The sequence below is a fragment of the Chamaea fasciata genome, unplaced genomic scaffold (assembly GCF_029207755.1).
Source record: "Chamaea fasciata isolate MVZ Bird 193981 ecotype frontalis unplaced genomic scaffold, bChaFas1.0.hap1 SCAF_234, whole genome shotgun sequence".
Lineage (NCBI taxonomy): Eukaryota > Metazoa > Chordata > Aves > Passeriformes > Sylviidae > Chamaea > Chamaea fasciata.
The window spans coordinates 42,457-55,759 of NW_027094319.1; the positions used below are offsets into that span (position 1 = coordinate 42,457).

General features: G+C 53.7%; 3 long non-coding RNA genes across 3 annotated transcripts; all 3 read right to left on the reverse strand.

Annotated features, from left to right (window-relative positions):
• Nucleotides 1-3,052: 3,052 nt before the first annotated feature.
• LOC136304971 (uncharacterized) lies at nucleotides 3,053-4,136 on the reverse strand. The gene is made up of 3 exons (XR_010724930.1): nucleotides 3,997-4,136; nucleotides 3,711-3,862; nucleotides 3,053-3,139 (listed from the first exon to the last, which is right to left on the reverse strand). It is a non-coding gene; the product is annotated as an uncharacterized lncRNA (long non-coding RNA).
• A 2,579-nt stretch (nucleotides 4,137-6,715) lies between these two features.
• Nucleotides 6,716-10,036, reverse strand: LOC136304969 (uncharacterized). The gene is made up of 4 exons (XR_010724928.1): nucleotides 9,644-10,036; nucleotides 8,258-8,480; nucleotides 8,031-8,096; nucleotides 6,716-6,964 (listed from the first exon to the last, which is right to left on the reverse strand). It is a non-coding gene; the product is annotated as an uncharacterized lncRNA (long non-coding RNA).
• A 309-nt stretch (nucleotides 10,037-10,345) lies between these two features.
• LOC136304970 (uncharacterized) lies at nucleotides 10,346-11,179 on the reverse strand. Its single transcript, XR_010724929.1, has 3 exons — nucleotides 10,960-11,179; nucleotides 10,802-10,881; nucleotides 10,346-10,724 (listed from the first exon to the last, which is right to left on the reverse strand). It is a non-coding gene; the product is annotated as an uncharacterized lncRNA (long non-coding RNA).
• Between the last annotated feature and the right edge of the window lie 2,124 nt (nucleotides 11,180-13,303).

Below are 13,303 nucleotides of genomic sequence, written 5' to 3' on the forward strand. Positions count from 1 at the left end.
CCCAGGGATAGCCAGGGCATCCCCGGGGACACCTAGGGGACAGCCAGGGCACCCCAGGGACACCCAGGGCACCCCCAGGGACACGAAGAGGACAGCCAGGGGACCTCCAGGGACACCTAGGGGACAGGCAGGTCACCCCCAGGGACACCAAGGGGACAGCCACGGCACCCCAGGGACACCTAGGGGACAGCCAGGGCACCCCAGGGACACCCAGGGCACCCCCAGGGACAGCTAGGGGACAGCCAGGGCATCCCCAGGGACACCAGAGCACCCCCAGGGACACTTAGGGGACAGCCAGGGCCCTCCCAGGGACACCAGGGTACACCCAGGGCCCCCCCAGGGCCCCCCCAGGGACAGACAAGGCACCCCTAGGGACACCTATGGGACAGCCAGGGACCCCCAGGGACAGCCAGGACACCCCCAGGGACACCTAGGGGACAGCCAGGACACCCCAAGGGACACCTAGGGGACAGGCAGGGCACCCCCAGGGACACCTAGGGGACAGCAAGGCACTCCAGGGACACCCTGGGCACCCCCAGGGACACATAAGGGACAGCCAGGGCTCCCCAAGGAGAGCCAGGGCACCCCCAGGGACATCTAAGGGACAGCCAGGGCACCTCCAGGGACACCTATGGGACTGCCAGGGCACCCCCAGGGACACCAAGGGGATAGCCAGGGCACCTCCAGGGACACCTAGGGGCCAGCAAGGGCACCCCGAGGGACACCAAGGGGACAGCCACGGCACCCCAGGGACACCTAGGGGACAGCCAGGGCGCCCCCAGGGACACATAGGGGACAGCCAGGGTACCCCCAGGGACCCCTAGGTGACAGCCTGGGCACCCCCAGGGACAGCCGGGGCACCCCTAGAGCACCCCAGGGCACCCCCAGGGACACGTAGGGGACAGCTAGGGCACACCAGGGACAGCCAGGGCACCCCCAGGGACACCTAGGGGACAGCCAGGGCACCCCAGGGACACCCAGGGCACCCCCAGGGACAGCTAGGGGACAGCCAGGGCATCCCCAGGGACACCAGAGCACCCCCAGGGACACTTAGGGGACAGCCAGGGCCCTCTCAGGGACACCAGGGTACCCCCAGGGACAGCCAGGGCACCCCCAGGGACACCTAGGAAGACAGCCAGGGCCCCCCCAGGGACAGACAAGGTACCCCTAGGGGACAGTCAGGCCACCCCCAGGGACACCTAAAAGACAGCCAGGGCAGCCCTGGGACACCTAGGGGACAGGCAGGGCACCCCCAGGGACACCTAAGAGACAGCCAGGGCACCCCAGGGACAGTCAGGTCCCCCCAAGGGACACCTAGTGGACAGCCCGTGGACCCCAAGGGACACCTAGGGGACAGCCAGGGCATCCCAGGGACAGTCAGGTCCCCCCAAGGGACACCTAGTGGACAGCCCGTGGACCCCAAGGGACACCTAGGGGACAGCCAGGGCACTCCAGGGACACCTAGGGGACAGCCAGGGCAACCCCAGGGAGAGCCAGAGCACCCCAGGGACACCTAGGGGACAGCCAGGGCGCCCCCAGGGCCACCTAGGGGAAAGCCAGGGCACCCAGAGCTCCAAGTGCTCTCCAAGGCAGGCTCAAAACCCTTACCAACGATTGGCTTTAATAAAGCAACTCACACAAAGTCACCAGCACCACACGGTTGGTCTGTAACGGCTGCAACAAAATATGCCCTTCTGGAAGCAGTTCAGCACTTACTGATCACTTCTTTGTTTTGGCACTTCCCAGCCAGGGCCTGCGGGGCCTCCTGCAGATGCAGGTCTTCGCTGACAAGGCTCCACTTGTGCAGCAGCAGCAGGATTAGGGGCAGGAGCAGGAGCAGCTCCCTGAAATTTTAGAAAATATTAGAAAAATACAGGCAAAAATCTCACCTCTGTCCTCCCCTAAGAACATCCCTAGGACATCATCCCAGTTTTTCCCAGCTAGGAGCTGCAAGGAATACAGGCAGGGGAATTGACATCAGGGAACAGCTTTGTAAAGTCAAAGGCAGAAAGAGAAGATCCACCAGCAAAGGGCAGGAAAGGGGAAAGGTTTCTGAAAACATTTCTGCAGTCTAATTAATAATTATTTCTGCTTCCCCAGCGAGAAGAACACAAACTCACAGCCATTCAGGCCTGACAGTCCCCTGCAGCCAGAGCTCAGCACACATCCACAGAAGCAAGTCCAGCATCTGAAAGAAAAAAAAAAAAAAAAAAAAACAACAAAAAAACACAATCAAACCAAAAGGAAAAGGTGATTTCTTTGGCTTCAAAGTTATTTCAAGTTCTTAAAGCCCAACACAGCTGATAGGAGAAACAGAGTCAGGGCTCCTGGCAGACAGAGGGTGTTTTCCCCCCCAGGGGACTGCAGAGGAATTGTCTGGGACTTGGACTGTCCCTCGGGGTGACACCAGTTGCTGTGACTTTTATCATTCCATATGTTTGACTCCCAAAACTTCCCAGCCCAGGGGCTTGAGCTGACAGGGCAGCACAAAGATTGTTCTCTGTGTGGTGCCCAGATTTGGGGTTCACTGTCACCTTTGCTAGTTTAGATGAATTATACCCACGGCCCCGAATTCCCTGCTCAGTTCCTGCTGCAATAACCTCACAGTGCCTCACAGAGCATGGATATTCCCACGCAGAGCTGCTGCTTGAATGCCAGATGTGTCAGGAACCAGCAGAGCTTCCAAGGAAGCTCAGCAGGATGGGGACAGGATAGGTTTTTATTCCATAGATTTGGTTAATTCTAACCCTCATCCCCTGGGGGTCACCTGTCAGATTTCCCTGGAATTCAGCCACCCCCTGAGCTCGGGCTCCAGGTGATGTTTCAGAGCAGGAGAAGGCACTGGCCGGCCTGTGCTGAGGCAGCCCCTGTGCCCTCGGGAGGACACAGCTCCCTGTAGGAGCTCAGCTCCTTTCCGAGCCCCAGCAGTGGCCTCTGCAAGCGCCTTTCCCTCAGGCAAGGGATGCCCATCCCTGCCTTCAGCACACCTCCAGTGGGACCCACCTGCAAAAGCTTTCCATCACTTCTGCACTCCGGCTGGCTCCCTGGAAAAGTCCAGACTTCATCCAAACGAAACTCCATCCCACTCAAACCTTTGATTTTGAGGCATCTCCGAGGGCCGTTGCTCTGGATTTAATTTCTGTGAGGGAGGAGCACCTTGGCTTTAATGCTGCCGATGGGTGATGTCCTCAGGCTGAAAGGGAGGGGATTTGGGGTGGCCAGGACATCCCTGGCAACTGTGTGGGAGCTCCGGGAGGTGGGAATTGCTGTCTGAGCCCCTCTGCAGACAGCCCGAGCCGCCGTTCCCGGGCAATGCCAGCTGTTCCCTGGGGAGCTCTTGGGCTGTGGGTGCCTCTGTCCGGGCTGCAGCATCTCCCCATGCCCGGTGGGAGCAGCCCCTGGCCGAGGAGCCGCGGCAGCCCCGGGGCCGTGTCCGTGCCAGCCCCGAACCCGGCCCCGGGCCCTGCGTTTGGCCGCCGCTGCCACGGGCGGGGCCCCGCAGGCACAGCTCCTCCCCTGCACATCATCCCAGGGCTGCTGGCCCCGCTGGGGCTGCCGGCCTCCTTCCTCCCTGCGCCTCCGGGCACCCGGGACACCTGCAGGAAACCCCGAGGGACACTGCAGGTGGCACGGGGGGGCACCGAGGCCTCCGGCCAGAAAAGCAGCCCCGGCCTCAGCAGCTGCCATCAGTTTGGCCCGGCAACACTCACCTGCAGGAAACGCCCCTGTGCGGGTGGGACCGGCCCTGCCTCTCTCCAGAACTTTGGCCGTGGAAGAAGGGAAGCCTCAGGACTTGTCCTGCTCTTTTCCGCCCAGAAAGAGACTTTGTGTAAGTACTTTTACGGCAGCTGTTGAGTAAATCCTGGAAAGGACAGGAAATCAGCGTCACTGGAAGAGCTTTGTGCTGTCGTGACCTGCCAGCCAGTTCTGCCCTCGAGCCATTCCAGGGGCTGGTGTGTGAAGCAGCTTTGGCAGAGAAGGCGGCACTGCACTTACCTTAGTGGGGCCAAGCGTTGCCATCCTATGGAGGTCCATCCCCATAATGCAGAGATTGGTTCAGCTGCTTGGAGCAGAGTCCGGGTAATGCCAAGGTGCTGAGTTCGATTCTCAAACGGTCCGTCTGCTTGAGAGTCAGATTTTAGGATCCCTCTCAGGCTCAGTATATCCTGTGACCTGGAAATAAGAGGAAAATTCTCGGCTGAGTTTTAATAAAACAGCTTTTGCCATTGCAGGGTGTGAGCTGCACTCGGTGATTTTCGGCCGCGATGAGCCCCACGAGCATTCCGCCCTTCCTTGCCGCCATCTTGGTTGCGTCTGAGGCCACTTCCGGTCCCGCCGGCATCTTTTTTGCGGCACCGCTAAGGCCCCCGGCAGGTGTTTACACAGACGCCTGACTAAATCCACGAATCCGAACCCGGAGGCGGCGCGGATGAGCACATGGCCGGTGTCTGCACACCTGGAAACGCCGCGGAAAATTGCGCCCGGGCGGCGCTGTAGTCGGGGTTTTTGTGCAGGCATCTGCGTAAACGCCTACAGGGTCCTTATTTTTTCCCGCCCTTTTGGCCGCCCTTTTTGGAAGGTCGGGCGCCTCGCGCCTCGGCGCCATTTTGTGAGGGGCGACGCGTGACTTCCGCTTTTCCTTGCCGCCATCTTGGTTGCTCCTGAGGCCACTTCCGTCCCGGCCGCCATGTTCTTTGTGGCTCGGCATAGGCCTCCGCCAGGTGTTTACACAGACGCCTGACTAAATCCACGAATCCGAACGCAAGCGCGTCGCGACTGAGCACACGGCCCGTGTCCCCACACCTGGAAACGCCGCGGAAAATTGCGCCCGGGCAGCGCCGTAGTCGGGGTTTTTGTGCAGGCGTCTGGCTAAATGCCTATAGAGTCCTTATTTTTTCCCGCCCTTTTGGCCGCCTTTTTTGGAAGGTCGGGCGCCTCGCGCTTCGGCGCCATTTTGTGAGGGGCGACGTGTGACTTCCGCTTTCTCTTGCCGCCATCTTGGTTGCTCCTGAGGCCACTTCCGTCCCGGCCGCCATGTTCTTTGCGGCTCGGCATAGGCCTCCGCCAGGTGTTTACGCAGACGCCTGACTAAATCAACGAATCTGAACGCGGACGCGGCGCGACTGAGCACACGGCCCGTGTCCCCACACCTGGAAACGCCGCGGAAAATTGCCCCCGGGCGGCGCCGTAGTCGGGGTTTTGTGCAGGCAGCTGCATAATCACCTATAGGGTCCTTATTTTTCCCGCCCTTTTGGCCGCCCTTTTTAGAAGGTCAGGCGCCTCGCGTCTCGCCGCCATCTTGGTAGTGGAACCCACTAAAATGCCCCCTCGGCCGCTCACACAAGCGCCTGACTCAATGGACTGCCGCCCGCGGCGCCGCTGCGCCCCCATCCCGTGTCCGCACACCCGCAGACGCCGCGGAAAAGCGCGCCCGGACGGCTCCGGGGTCCGGGTGGCGCGCGCAGGCAGCCGGCTGCCACGCGCCCGGGCTCCTTGCCTTTTTCCCTCCCTTTCGGCCCCGAGCTGCGGGCGGGCGGGCGGCAGCGCCGCCCCCGAGCTCACAATGCGGGGCTGCCACGCGCGTCGGGGACGGGCGGGGGGGGACAGCTGCACTACCGCTCTTTGCCCACAGGGTGGCAGCACTGCCGCACGGCTCCGGCGGGACGGTCATGGGGGACAGCTGCACTACCGCTCTTTGCCCACAGGGTGGCAGCATTGCCGCACAGATCAGGCGGGACGGGCGGGAGGGACAGCTGCACTACCGCTGTTTGCCCACAGGGTGGCAGCATTGCCGCACAGATCAGGCGGGACGGGCGGGAGGGACAGCTGCACTACCGCTGTTTGCCCACACGGTGGCAGCATTGCCGCACAGATCGGGCGGGCCGGGCGGGGGGGAAGCTGCACTACCGCTCTCTGCCCACAGGGTGGCAGCACTGCCGCGCGGCGGCGCGGAGCGGAGCCATAAACGAACGTGCCCAGAAATGCCCTTCCGAACAGCCTCCGGAATAAATGGCCCAAAAGACCCCCGAGCACACCTGCGAGAACCCTGCCAGCAACCAGACCGAAACAAAAAAGCCTTTCGTTCAGGCTCTATTTCAATATTTTTTATCTTTGTGATTCTGATATTTACATTAATCATTACAATTCAGCTTTTATATTATGTACATTATACATCATGTATTATGTTTATTATACTATTATATTTATTATATATATTAAGTATAGAAAGTTATATATAAAATAATTTATTATTTATTATGTAATGTTATAAATAATAATACATTTCATTGAAATATCATGATTATGTACATTATAGATGTTTATATTATGTATATTATATATATTTATAAAACGTGTAGTATGTAATAATATATTGTGTATTTATTATTTATATTATTTTTCATATCCTATACTTTTTGTTATTTTTCTTTTTCATTATTTTTTAATTCGTTTGTTTATATTTTAAACGATATTTTACACTAGATGAATTCATTAACCTAACACATCAGAAACACAATTAATTTGAATTAAATGAGCCTGGTTTTCTAAGGGGTAAAGTTTTAATCTTTATTCAAATAATATGGGCATGTTTTCTCTTTCTCTATGGTTTTTTTTTGGTGGGTTGCGGGGGAGTTTAGTTTGTGGGTTTTCTTTTTTTGTTCGCTTTGTTTTGGAGTTCTTTGCTAATAAACAAGCAGGGTCGGAGAGTTCAAAATAAAACGTCTACTTTGTTTTTATTGCCCCCTCTGAAATGCGCCTCGACAGCCTGGACAGCAGGCTGCTGCTGGTAACACTGTGCACGGGTAGGAGGAGACCTGGTCGGGGCTGGGAAGGAAAAAACGGCACCACGGTGGTCACAGCTTTCTCCCTTCAGGAGTTTTATGGAGCAGAAAATACAGAGCTTTTGCCAACTGCGCTCTCTGTGACATCCCGACGTCCAGCGGGCACGGAGGTCATTTCTCATCTTTCTTGCCAACAGCCAAACCCCCAGGCGCCCGGGGGAAGAAAGAGTATGGGGGAAAAAAAAAAAGGAACAAAGAAAATATGAAAAAATAAACCAAAACTATAGAAAATAATAAATAAAATTAAAATACCAAAAGAAAAAAATTTCAAAGTAACAAAAAAGTGGAAAAAAAATTTAAACAAAAAATTAAAATAAAAAACTAAAAGTAGTTTTAACAAGTAAATAAATAGCTAAAGAAAGAAATATAAAAATTAAAAAACGGAAGAAAAAGGTTTGAAAAACCACAAAACGCAACATGAGAAACCACAACAAAAGAGCATAAAAATACAAAAATAACAAGAAATAAAATACAAAATTAAATAAATGCAGCTTTCACCTCCTGCCACTGCCTAAAAAAGCACCATGGCTTTCCTCAATTATGCAGCAATAAGGGAAACAAACCCAGTGCCCCCCAGAACAGAAGGTTTTCTAGACAATTCCCACTTTTGCTTGGAAACAAATTCTATTTTAGTGGGAAGCTCATTTTGGACAAACACCCAAATGTGCCAAGGTAGGAAAGAACCAGCCCCTTGTGTCCAAGGAACAGCAGCTAGGCCTGGATTCAGGTTTTAATGGCATTTATGTAATTAAAAATGCAGTAAATTGAACTTTACAAAGAGATGAATCATGGCAAATAAATACTTCAACGTTTTCTTGGGAATTCACAGAATTTTGTGGAGATGGTGCTGGACAATTCCTGATTTACCAACATTAATTGGGTAAATTTCCTTGGAAATGTGCTCTACAAGGTGCAAAAATTCCAATTAGGATGGAAAATTGGAATAAATAAATATTCCCTTACTAAAATCAGAGAGAAAATCAGAGTTATTCCTTCAAATAAAAGGAAGGAATAACATCTAAATCCAAGCTTGCCTGGAAAACAAGCTCAGGAATTTCTAACATTGAAAACTTTTGCAAGAGTCATGAAGTTGGTGAAAGTTCATGGAATGATGATTTAAAATCTGCTTCCTCTGCTCTAATTTAAAGGGAAGTGGGAATTCAACAGGTCCAGTTACTCCTATCCAACCTTGGACTGGGATAAGGCCTTCCAGTGGCTTCACTTCCTACTGGCTCTCTCCTTTTTGCCCACAACCTGGAAGAGGAAAAGCAACAGGAATAAAGTCTCAAACAGGATGGCCTTGGTCCAGGCAGACTGAAATGCAGCTCCCAGGGAGGGAGGCCAGGCTGTGCCTCGGGGAGCTCCGGGAATCTGGGATTGCCCGTGGGATTAAAGGGCTGGAAAAGCACACCCACCTGCCAGGTTCAGTGCTGGGACCGAGCAAGGCCGGGGCTCGGGGGCAGCAGTCAGAGCTGGGACTGCAGGAGAACACCCCAAACCCGGGTTAAACATCCGGCATGACACGCAGCACGCTCCGGGAGAAACTCGGGTGGGAGAAGCCCCGGGATGCTCCACGTTCCTTGCCCTTGGCAGCTGTGCCAGGGCCTCCATCAGAATGCTGACCTCACCGTGCAGCTCCTACAAAATAGGAGAACTTATGGGAATCGCCCAGCAATCCATGGACTTCCAGTTATTAAGAACCACAGCTGCAGCGAAAGGTGCCCAAACTCTACTGCAAACCAGCAGGTCTGAGGAGACGCAGGGATTTATTCCTGAGGGGACACAAGGATCCCTCAGCCAGCCAGGATTTCTCCCAGGCTCTTCCCACTGCTCTCTGAGGACACAAACAGCAGTTTTTCCCTGGAGTTCCCCTTTCCAACAATGCCAAGACTCATGTTCTCCTCCAACCCCAGGTTCAGGAAGGAAAGTAGGAATATTATCACTGCACAGACTGTCCAGGAGGGTGTGACTGAGGCAGCAGCACCAGCTCCCACTCCACTGCTGCTCTGGATTCCTGAGCAGCTCCTTTCCATCCTGCCCTTCCCAGCACCATTCCCTGGGTGCCATGTCCACAGACACCTTCTCCATGCAGCTTAAAACCCACAGACACCAACAGAAAGGAGATCAAAAATCAATTCACATGCTGCTAGTCAGAGAGAATGGGAGAGGCCTAAAAATCTGCATTTATTTTAGAACACTAGAGCAATTTCTTCATGACCCTGACTATCAGTGATGGGCAGATAAACACCTTCTTTAACTTACTACCTGCAAAAACATCAAGTTTCAAGTTTAGTAAAGATAAAATTTTGCTGCAAAAATAAAAGAGGTGGGATGTTGGTGTTAGTGCTTTAACCTTCGGACATTAGCGGGTATTTGTAAAACAAATTCATTATTGAAGCAGCTAACTTGAAAATAAGGGGGTTTTACAATAAAGTTGACCAAAAAAGAGTCTCAAAATTAAGATATAGGTTGCACAAATATTTAAGAAAAAAAAAGTTGTCTTTCGTGCATATAACCTGCCAGCCTCTCATGTCTTCAGTCCTTACCATTTATTTTTACCAAGGTGATGACTAAAACCTTGTCAAAAGCTCAAAAAAAAAAACAATCCAGGACAAGGCAGGTGTTTTCCCAAGTACCCCCAGTGTGGAGCTGTGTCAGCCACAAGTGTTTGCTCCCTCAGCCCAGCCCGGAGCAGGCTCCAGCTGCTGCCCAGGGGTTACCAAGGGACTCACCTGTTTCAAGCTGTAAATGCAGGTGGCCTGCACTGGAGTGCCAAAAAATGTGAAATATGTGACTCTCACCTTGAATAGCGATCGACCTTCTCAGGGGAGCCCCTCACCCAGGATGGGGGGCTCTGCCACGGATTTCATCCCTCTGCATCTGAAAGAAAGTTGGGACAAAAGTCAGAGTGCTGCAGGATACCTTGACAGCTCCACACATCTTGTGGCAATCTAGGAATACCCTCTACAGTCTAACTACACCCCACATCACAAATTTCAAGCCCCCAGCACTATTATCCTATTACCCCCACACCCAGACTGAGCATCAAGGCAGAGCAGCTCCAGGCCAAACACACACCAACACCCGTGACACAGCACAGGACAAACGAGGGGACACAACAGGGACAGAAAACTCTGGCAAGAAGAATGACCCTGAGGGTCCAGAGAACTCGGAATGAGATGACCGAGGTAAGATGGAAGGTGAGCTGGCCAGGCTCAGAGAACCCTGCAGGAACAAGATGCCATCGGGATGACTTATCCCAAGAAATGCAGAGATGGATGCCCGAGAACCCTACGGTCAGAATCCTCGACCTGTCTTTGCATTCTCACAAGACCTAACCCGCCGAATGGATCAGGGCGGTGCACGGCTGTCAGTACAGCTCAGAACAAGACCTGAAAAGGCATCGGACTGGATGCTTGTGAAGAGAGATGGATTCTGATGAGTGTCCGAGCAGCTGAGACAAAGGCACCTGGCTGAGGAGCACAGAGATCAGAAATGCTAAGACTGATGCCAGAGGTTTTGACAGGCCCCTGAAGGGCTAAGGGAAAAGACAGCACACACAAGACACCCAAGACACAGAGTGCACAACAGACACAACACACACCAGGACTGCTCTGCCCTGCACACCTCGGCACTGTGATCCAGAATGAGACTCTCCCTGGATGAAACCTAAGGGGTCACAGCTTAGACATCCCTGTCTTCAAACCTGACTCAAAAAACCTTGCTAGTGACCCCACACTCTTCTTTCATGCCCTCTACGGCTCTGAGCTCTCCACTTATCTCTCAGATGTCTGGGGAGGTGCATCCACGCCGGGTCCCAAAGAAGGCTGCCTCTCCCTCGGGGAAATTCCTGCTGTGACCAGGCTGGTGTCTCCTCGTCAGCTACAATAAAGAGAACTAAACGTGACCCTGTGCTCTTAGCAGCACATCAGCCAGAAACCAGCAATTCTGCTACTCACAGTCTCCTAAGCTTGCCTGTGTCCTCGGCCCTGTGCTTCAGCTGCGCTCAGAGGCCAACGCCGGTGTCGCAGGGTCTGGTCTAAAAATAAAGACAAAGAACAGAGCTGTAACACGGCCACCATTTACAGCTCCCCTGCAAATCAAAACAGTGACCGACCTTCTCAGGGGAGCCCCCTCACCCAGGATGGGGGGCTCTGCCACAGATTTCATCCACCTGCATCTGAAAGAAAGTCAGAACAACAGTCAGAGTGCGGCAGGATACCTTGACAGCTCCACATATCTTGTGGAAATCTAGGAATACCCTCGACAGCCCTGCTACACTCCACATCACAAATTTCAAGCCCCCAGCACTATTATCCTATTACCCCCACACCCAGACTGAGCATCAAGGCAGAGCAGCTCCCGGCCAAACACACACCAACACCCGTGACACAGCACAGGACAAACGAGGGGACACAACAGGGACAGAAAACTCTGGGCAAGAAGAATGACCCTGAGGGTCCAGAGAACTCGGAATGAGATGACCGAGGTGAGACTGAAGGTGAGCTGGCCAGGCTCAGAGAACCCTGCAGGAACAAGATGCCATCGGGATGACTTATCCCAAGAAATGCAGAGATGGATGCCCGAGAATCCTACGGTCAGAATCCTCTACCTGCCTTTGCATTCTCACAAGACCTAACCCGCCGGAATGGATCAGGGCGGTGCACGGCTGTCAGTACAGCTCAGAACAAGACCTGAAAAGGCATCGGACTGGATGCTTGTGAAGAGAGATGGATTCTGATGAGTGTCCGAGCAGCTGAGACAAAGGCACCTGGCTGAGGAGCACAGAGATCAGAAATGCTAAGACTGATGCCAGGGGTTTTGATAGGCCCCTCAAAGGACAAAAGGAAAAGACAAGACACCAAACAGACAGAGTGCACAACAGACAAGTGACACAACACACACCAGGACTGCTCTGCCCGGCACACCTCGGCACTCTGATCCAGAATGAGACTTTCTGTAGCCTAAGCGGTCACTTCTTGGACATCCCTGTCACCAAAAATGACTCAAAAAATCCCTCCCGGTGGCCCCTGATCCCACACCCCGCTTTCAAGCCCTCCCTGGCTCCGAGCCCTCCACTTATCTCTTGGACGTCTAGGGAGGTGAATCCACGCTGGGTGGCAAAGAAGGCCGCCTCTCCCTCAGGGAAATTCCTGCTGTTGCTGGGCTGTTGTCTCCTACACAGCTACAATAAAGAAAACCAAACATCAAAGCATAATCTTGGCAGCCCATCACCCAAAACCCGACAATTCTGCTACTCACTGTCTCCTAAGCTTGCCCGTGTCCTCGGCCCCGTGCTTCAGCTGCGCTCAGAGGCCAACGCCGGCGTCGCAGGGTCTGCCTGGGTAAAGAGCAGACAAGGTGACGTGGCAGCGCTGGAACTTGAGGGGACCATCCCTCCTTCTCCTCCCTGACTCACCTCAACTCCTCGCCCGTTATCCAAGCCTACCTGGATGGGGCCTTCACAAGGAGAAGATCAAGGCTCCATCACAGACTCCTGGAATGCTCCCGGAGGGCTCACGGGTGAGGTGACCCGGGTCTGTCGTCCCGTTGGTGAGAGGGGAGCTCGGCCTCCTGCGAGTGGACTCCCTAAAACACACAAGAACGGAGGCTTAGAGTTGCACCAGCGAGTGAGGCTTGAACAATAGCAACTGCTTCTGTCCACCCATCGCTGCTCACCTCGCCCACGTCAGCTTGACTGCTGAGATCCGGCTTTACCACCTAAAAATAAAGACAAAGAACAGAGATGTAACACAGCCATCATTTACACCTCCCCTGCAAATCAAAACAGTGACTGACCTTCTCAGGGGAGCCCCTCACCCAGACTGGGGGGCTCTGCCACAGATTTCATCCCTCTGCATCTGAAAGAAAGTTCGGACAAAAGTCAGAGTGCTGCAGGATACCTTGACAGCTCCACACATCTTGTGGCAATCTAGGAATACCCTCTACAGTCTAACTACACCCCACATCACAAATTTCAAGCCCCCGGCACTATTACCCTCGTACCCCTACACCCAGACTGAGCATCAAGGCAGAGCAGCTCCCGGCCAAACACACACCAACACCCGTGACACAGCACAGGACAAACGAGGGGACGCAACAGGGACAGAAAACTCTGGGCAAGAAGAATGACCCTGAGGGTCCAGAGAACTCGGAATGAGATGACCGAGGTGAGAAGGAAGGTGAGCTGGCCAGGCTCAGAGAACCCTGCAGGAACAAGATGCCATCGGGATGACTTATCCCAAGAAATGCAGAGATGGATGCCCGAGAACCCTACGGTCAGAATCCTCGACCTGTCTTTGCATTCTCACAAGACCTAACCCGCCGGAATGGATCAGGGCGGTGCACGGCTGTCAGTACAGCTCAGAACAAGACCTGAAAAGGCATCGGACTGGATGCTTGTGAAGAGAGATGGATTCTGATGAGTGTCCGAGCAGCTGAGACAAAGGCACCTGGCTGAG